The sequence below is a fragment of the Fukomys damarensis genome, unplaced genomic scaffold (assembly GCF_012274545.1).
Source record: "Fukomys damarensis isolate Sample0158 unplaced genomic scaffold, DMR_v1.0_HiC HiC_scaffold_23, whole genome shotgun sequence".
Lineage (NCBI taxonomy): Eukaryota > Metazoa > Chordata > Mammalia > Rodentia > Bathyergidae > Fukomys > Fukomys damarensis.
In genome coordinates this window covers 43,214,104-43,221,679 of record NW_022900935.1, presented here as the reverse complement: position 1 = coordinate 43,221,679, position 7,576 = coordinate 43,214,104, and the positions used below count along the sequence as shown (strand labels likewise).

Here is a 7,576-nt window from a genome sequence, read left to right as displayed (position 1 = left end):
CTAAAGTCACCTCTCACCTCGGAGCACAGATGTGTTCCATTCCCCCTCATCTTCCCGGGCTGAGGAACTTTCCACATAGCCGGACTCAGCATGCTTTCCAGGAGCAGGGTCTACCCTCTGTCTCCTTCTGACAAAGCCTGGCACTGTGTGCTTCGGCCCTGAGGGGAAGAGGGTGGTATGGAAGGAAGAGAGGAAGAAGGAAGGGAGAGGTTGGAGCTAATTATTCTGTGGGCGGGAGGACACCCGGTCAGCGTGGTCCTTGAGGGCAGAGCTGGGCCTGGCACTTCCTGCCCATGCCCTGGGCTGTTATCTCACCCCCGTGTTATTCTTCATCCTGTTTTTCATCCCCTACAGGAACAAAGGAGCACGAAGCGTGGCACTTGGCTTTGGAGCTCCTTGGCCCAGTTCAGGGGGCTTGAATGTACCACCTGCTCCCAGCTGGCCACCCCATCCTGCTGCCCACCTCCTGGGGCCCAGGCGGAGGCCCCTTGCTGCTCCTAGTGTGCTGCTTCCTGCCCTGGCTCCGGTACCGCAGCTGTCCAAGGGGCCACACTGACCCAGTCCTCTTCTCTTTGCCTAGCCCCGTTCTCTTTGCTCCCTCAGGCCTGCTTCGGTTCTGTCCCATCTCAGTCCCTTCCTAGGGCCTCTGTGGCCATCCGAGTCCCCAGCCCCACCCTAACCTAACCTGTTTTTCAAAGGATGCAGAATCATCTCCAGCTTGGCTCACACCACTCTGGATTTTTAATTTTTGTGGTACTGGGAATTGAACCCAGGGCCTCTGCACTGCATCCCTATCCCTTCTTTTGTATTTTTTATTTCGAGACAGGGTCTCACTAAGTTGCTAAGTTGTCCAGGCTGGGCTCAAATTAGTGATCCTCTTGCCTCAGCCTCCCAGACTGCTGAGATGAGAGGCCTGTGTCCCCATCATGACTCTTCGTGTCACTCCTACTGCTGAACACCTAACAGGCATTTTTAAAAACAGTGCTACTTGACTCTCACACTCTTAAAAAAAAAAAAACCAAAAGTGCTAATAGTCCTTGGTGTGTCTTCCAAGCTCTAGTTGGGTGCTGTGCTAAAGAAGAGGGCACACGGACCCCACACAGGACGAGGCCGAATTCTGCTCAAGGCTCCCTCTGTCCTCCGCACATCGCCCAGTCCCTCCTCACCTGAGTCTGAAACCTTCCGCCCTCTCCCCTCCTCCTACCTGGCCGGGCTCTGCTGGTGTCTCCTCTGAGGCCATTTTTCACTGCCTTGGCCAGAGCTCTTGTTAAGCACGTGACGAGCCGGCAGAGGTTACCTTGAGGAGGGACCAGAGACCACTGGCTGTATATCTTCATTTTAAAGCTCCAGACACAGATGCCAGCTATACTGAGGATGTGATTTTCTCCCTAGGACTCAGGAGGGAAAAAAGATGCTAATGATGCTGCTGGTTCTTAGGCCCCCGGAGGCAGCTAGCAAGGTGGGACTGTTTCCCAGTTCAGGGTGCCGGGCGAGGGAACAGCTTTGTAAACCGAAGCAGCTGTGCCTCCTGCCAGATGTGGAATTGTCACATTGCTCCTTTTTCCTTTTCTCCTTAATCTCGGGGACCTCTGGCTATAATTAATTCTTGAATATGGCAATAAATCTAAGCTTTGAAAATTACAGAAATTCTCTCCTCCTTCCACATGGCTCTCTGGCGGCTCTGGGTTCCTGCTCTCTCACCCCGAGTCAGATGTAACCACTGGAAACTTGTGCATACGTTCCTGAAATTGCTTCCAAGATGAAATCTCTGTTCTAGTCTGTGGTCTTTGGAGTTAAAAAATAAAAATAAATCCAGAAATAGCATCCAGTACCGATCTGGGTCATGCTGTTCTATACTGGCTGCAGACTTCCCCACATAAAGCACCCCCACTACGGCACCCCCCTGCCTAGCCCAGGCCCCTCTGGCACCCAGAGTTGTCCCTTCCTCTCTGAGACTTTTACCTTGGCAGCATTGGCACCCCAGGCTCTGCTCGCTGTCTGTCTTGCAGCCAGGCCTCTGTAGCATGAGAAATACTATTACTACACAAGAGGCAGGAGGTGGCCATACACAAACCTTCCACGTGCAAGCCATGGATGGAAAAGCAGAGGCGCCTCAAGGCTAATCCGGGCTTTCAAAATTGCTGCTTCTTTTGTTCTCTTGCCTGTGTCCTCCCAGTGCTCCCCGATTTAAATCTTTAGCTTCCACAGTCTCAAGCAGAGGAACAAATACACTTGGTTCGCTTAATGAGCTGCTTCCTGTGCATTCATTCCGGAGAAAGGACTCCAGCTGAGGAACACGAGGAGGAGAAAGCAAATGTTTCCCAGACTGGTGAAGCCTGTGCCACAATTTAGCGAGACTGGGGGCTCCTGTCCTGCTCCCGCCCCATCCCCTTCAGGCCTGACCTTTGCGGAGCTGACCAGGGAACGCTGAAGGCAGCAGTACAAGCCCCGGGAGGTGACTTTTAAGGTCAGTTCTTGTGCACCTCGGACAGGGAGGCTTCAGCCTGGCTCCCCTCTCCAAGCTGGGTGCTGTGGGTGGGTGGGTTTCCTCACCTGTAGAATGGGCCTCCTAACAGCATCTCTCCCAAATGAGCACAACCTCTGCATGCCAGGATGCAGAAAAGCTGCACATAGAAAGCCTTTAGCACCCGCTCATCTATTATTTTAAACCTGCTTTGAGCCCAGGCGAGGGGCTGGAAGTTCTGAAGCAAACGTCCCCACCAGATGTGGTTTCTCCGAGGAGTCCTGGCATCCAACAGGGCTGGCAAGGTCACCGGAAATAGCAAAGCCACAACGGTGAGCAACAGAATGACCCCACGGCTGCTTCCAGGGTGAGTACTGAGAACACCCAGGGGGAGACAGCTGCCCGCGTGGTCTCACCGAAGAGGCATAATCTCCTCCGGGGTCAGTTCTTGCTGCCCCAGGGTTGCTGTCTTAAGAATGACCATGGGCACAGGAGGCTGAGCCCTGGCCGCTGCAGAGACCTTTGCTTGCTGACGGGAAGCAGCTCAGGAAGGGAGGAAATAGAAGAATCTGGAGAGAAGCTGCTCCCCAAACACGCAGGGTCACCTCCACCCGGGACACTCTCAGCTGGCAGCTGCCCCTGGAAGTGATCCACGTGGTTGGACACCAGGAACCAAGAGGACACGAGTGGGGGTGGTCGTGGAAGACACTGGCCTGGGAGGAAAGGCTTTGAACTCAGACAGCTGTGGGCCACATCCTGCCCCTGCCATGGCCAGCTGGGGGCCCTGTGCCCGAGACCCCGCCCCTGCTGGGACCCACCTGCTCCCTCCAGGTAGTGCTCGAACAGTAGGCAGGATGGTGCCCGGGCTCCGTCTGGCCCTTGAAGACTGTCACTTCCCTCCCTCAGTGACACTTGTTAAGAGTCTCTCCCAGGTGTCCAACCCTCAAGGGGAAGAGAGATCCTTCCCGCTGTCTCTCAATTATTCACATGATATAATGCAATTAGGTTTCAGCTTGCTATGAATTTGTTTCGTGATTACAGGACAGCTTGAAACAATGCGCACATAATGAGTGAGTCTTCCACGAGCACGCAGCTCCATCTCCGCCGGGGTGGAAGTGTTCAAAAGGCAGCTGTGGGAATTGGAAGTGTAGTGATGTCGCTTGGGTGAGTTTGGGGCTGAGAACTCTGAGCTGCCTGCCCAGGAAACGAGGTGCCGTGGCCATGAGATGAGGGGCAGGGTCTCCACGATGGTCTGTCTGGATGCCTGAGGGCAAAGCTGGGCTCTGTCCTGACTGGGTGCCTGCTTGTGCTATTCCCAGGGCTTGGGTAATGTTACCCCAAAACACAAGGGACGCTTGCCTCGGGAAACAGCAGAAGCAGGAGGGTCACATGGCAGGCCACCACGCCAAGGGAGGATTTTCCAACCTCCCTGTGAAGCAGGACCTAAAACCTCCATGTGAGAGGGACCCTCTGTATACTTGGAGGACAAGGGCATCCTTATCTCTGAAGACACGGGCACACAGAGAAGAATCTGAGCATACGGGCCTTGCAAGTCCCCTGTACTTTAATACCATTTGATCATGTCTTCCATAAAACCATGCACAGAATCGCCCTTTTCCATGACTGGCCCATCAATTAGCTTTGCCACAACTGTCCAATCACGCTTTTCCATGACTATCCAATCACATTTCACCACGAAGTGCCCACCTTTCATCAGAGCCAGAATAAAAGAGGAACGTTGTGTCTGAAGTTTCTGTTTCCTTATGAACACCCCCATGCCACAGTAAAGCTATATTAAATTAAATATATAGCTGATCTCTTGTTATTCTGTCGTCTGTTACAGGAGCCTTGGTCATGGACCTCATGATGAGCGAGGAGAATATTTCTCATCCCGCAGGTTCTCTCTCTTTCCACTCTCCGCAGTCTGACTGCACCCACCCTGCCGTGGAGCAGTTCTGGGCGGAGCTGCCGAGGATCTCCATGTCTAACCCCAGCCCATCTGCTAGCCTTCACCACACCCCCGTGTTGCTGTGTCAGAGGGCACCTTCTTCCCCAACTCCAGACTTCACTGAGCACCAAAGCCATGTGGCTGACTGCCTCCTTGGCTGAATGTCTCAGACTTACCACAAAGATAAAGGCTAAAAATCGATCAGCTTTCCACGACAAAGCCACTTAGAACCCAGGAAAGAAGCCAAATCTGCCATGTCTAATGCATGCTCAGATGCCCCCATTACACCTCTGGATGTCTGTTCTGACCACAGAGCCTTCTGTGTCTCCAGTGATTTCACTCTAAATGCCATGGGCCTCTTGGCAAGAGTTCCTTCCCTGGTGTTCCTCACCCACCCTCATCCATGTTAATGATTTTTTTCTTTCCATGAATGCTTGTAGAAGGGGCAATGGTACAACCATTGCCCAGGTCAAAAGCCAAAGATTAGCCAGAGTTTTAGAGAGGACCCAAGTGTCCTCCTCCCTCTCCTGCCACATCCCCTTCCTCTCCTTGAGGACACCACTGTCCTGACTTCTTTTGATACCAGTTGTCTCACTTTTATTTATCGCTTTGCCTCCAACACACACATCCCTGAACCACAGAGTCTAGGTTTTGCTTGCTATCGATTTTTCCAGCAAGGAGCTTGGCCTGCACAAGTGCTTTGTGACTTGCTTCTTTAGCTGATTATTTACTTGTGAGAGTCATCTGTGCTGATACGCAGGGATGTTGCTTACTCATTTTCATTTCAAGGGTTCTACAATTTATCAATGCCTTTTACAACTGATAGACACTTGGGGTGTTGCCAGTCTGCTCCTCTAAAAATCCCCTAAGTAGATTCTGTGTAAAAGCATCACCTCCCCACCAGGAAATGACGTCTGGTACTGTTGGATATTTACATTTTAGTCACCTGATAGTATGTAATGGTCTCTCACCCTGGTGTTAATTTTTCTTTTCCTAATTCATAATGAGGTTGAGTAGGTGTTTACTGGCCAATTGGATTTCATATTTCTAGCATGCCTATATATTATGTATCTTAGATTTAATGCCTGAGAGTCCACTGATGGAATCTACTGGGCTGTTTATGCTGTCCAAGTTGCTGAACAGAATTCCCCTATCATTTGGGCACTGGCTCTCCATTGCTTACACATATCTTATCTTCCTACTCTCTTTCAGGCGCCTTTTGGTTAACATTCATAACTTTAATGTAACCAAATTGATCAATCCTTTATTTTATGGTTAGTGCTTTTGGCTCCTTGTTAAAAAGTCCTATCTCACTCTTACAGTAATTCTTGATTTATAGTAGGAAAAATCATCCTGCCTTGTTCTTAATTGCTTTATCTGTTTATCCTTCCCTGAGGTAGTTTATTGGCTTTTGTTCTTTGTTTATCTCTATGTCTATACAATATTGTCTCAATTGTTTTAAGCCTTCGTTGGTAGATTGCTGGTTGGCATAATGGCCCCAGTGAATCACACCACTCCTCACTCGTGTACTTCTACCTTTCGCTGTGACTTGTTGAGGCCGAGGGTCGTCAGCCAAGGTGATGCAGGGGTGAGACTCGTGCTATGCACAGGGGCCGGTTCCCTTGAGGACTGCTGGGGACAGACAGGGTGCAGAGAAATGTGGCTGTAGAAGCTGAGCCATCCCTGTCATCACAGAAACCTCCCAAGGACAGCTGGCAAGTGTAGGACGGCCAAGCACGGTTGCCAGGTCAGCTCACAGAACAAGAGAAGCACTTACCATCTTGGGGGCTTTTGTTATGCAGCTACAGATAACTGAAGCAAGGTCGTGATGACTCTTGGGTCTCCGTGCTTCTGTGTATCCCAGAGCCTTCTCTCCAGCCCTGGCCAGCCCCAGCCTAATTTGAGCCACTGCCATCCCGCCAGTCTCTCACTGGTGTCTCAGGGTCCCCTTTGTCTCATGCAATCCACCCTCTTCCTAATACAGGAAAGTGACTGATAGCACAAAAACCCTGCTGTGTATTGTGGAATGAAATTTGTTTCTTCAAATAAGAGTACTTTAAATGAGGAAGAAATAGCACCCATACAGTAAAGTTCCCTTTATTTTCTTTCCTGATAGAAATTCTGCGATGCTTTGGGTGGCTTTTGTCCCCGATGGGTTCAGGTGTTGCAGAGGGTGGGAGGCAGAAGACCTTGAAAAGGCAGGGCCCAGCAGGAGGAACTTGGGTAGGCTGGGACCGGAAGGGACTGTGGACCCCAGGCTCCATTTAGCTCTCTGTCTCAAGATGGGAGACTTGCTCCTACCCATGGTCCTGCTGTGAGGTGATGTAGATGGGAGAGCCCTCCCCTCAGAGGCCAGTGCCAGCCCCATGCCCCAGAACCCTAGCTGTGAACCACACAAACCTTCTTTCTTTATAATTTTCCAGCCTCACGTATTTCATTACAGTGATGAGAAATGGACTCAGACAATTTCCTCTCAATCTCTGCATAAAAGAGCACACCGTAGTAACTGTAATATAAAGCTGTGTGCATCCGTTCTGTCAAAGTTTTTGTATACCTTCTTCGCACACACATATACATGCAAGAGTAAGGTTAGTTCTTGAAATAGTTTTAGTATTCTTTTGTATAATTTTTGCTCACATAAGTGTGACAGTTCTGGACATATAATTAGTCATGCCTTTTAAAATTCAACCTCATTTTCTGAGCACTATCCAGTCACATGCACACAAAACAGAATTAATTTTCTTATGGCGGAATGACTTTCCATAGTAAGACTCTACCAGAATTTATGCACACATTTCCCAGATGATGAACATTAGGTCATTTCCCAGTTTTGAATCTTACCAACGATGTTGCAAAGCCCTGTACTGTGCTCATCACCTGGTTTACACATGCAGAAGTCCCTGATCCAGGTTGAAACAGAGAAGCAGGGCTTCTGGGTCCTAGGATTGACCTGAACTTCACTAATGCCTGTAAAATGTGAAGTATGAAGTCTCACAGCTGCCACCTACATCTGGGAGTTCTTGTCTACCAGCACCTTTGCCCACACTTGATATTTACACACATTCACATATTTCTTTTTTCTAAGAAAACTTTCCTTGTAGGGATCCTTGGTCTTTCTAGGTCTGGAATACATGTGTAAATCTTTTTACTCAGCCTTTAGCCTT

At 50.0% G+C, this 7,576-nt stretch overlaps 1 long non-coding RNA gene across 2 annotated transcripts; it reads left to right on the top strand.

The window, feature by feature from the left end:
• The first annotated feature begins 2,239 nt into the window (after window positions 1-2,239).
• Window positions 2,240-4,714, top strand: LOC104864669. 2 transcript variants are annotated; one of them, XR_780963.3, is made up of 4 exons: window positions 2,240-2,467; window positions 2,686-2,831; window positions 3,506-3,628; window positions 4,308-4,714. It is a non-coding gene; the product is annotated as an uncharacterized LOC104864669 (long non-coding RNA). The 2 variants fall into 2 exon arrangements; XR_780962.2 differs by lacking the exon at window positions 4,308-4,714 and adding an exon at window positions 3,784-4,238.
• Window positions 4,715-7,576: the final 2,862 nt, after the last annotated feature.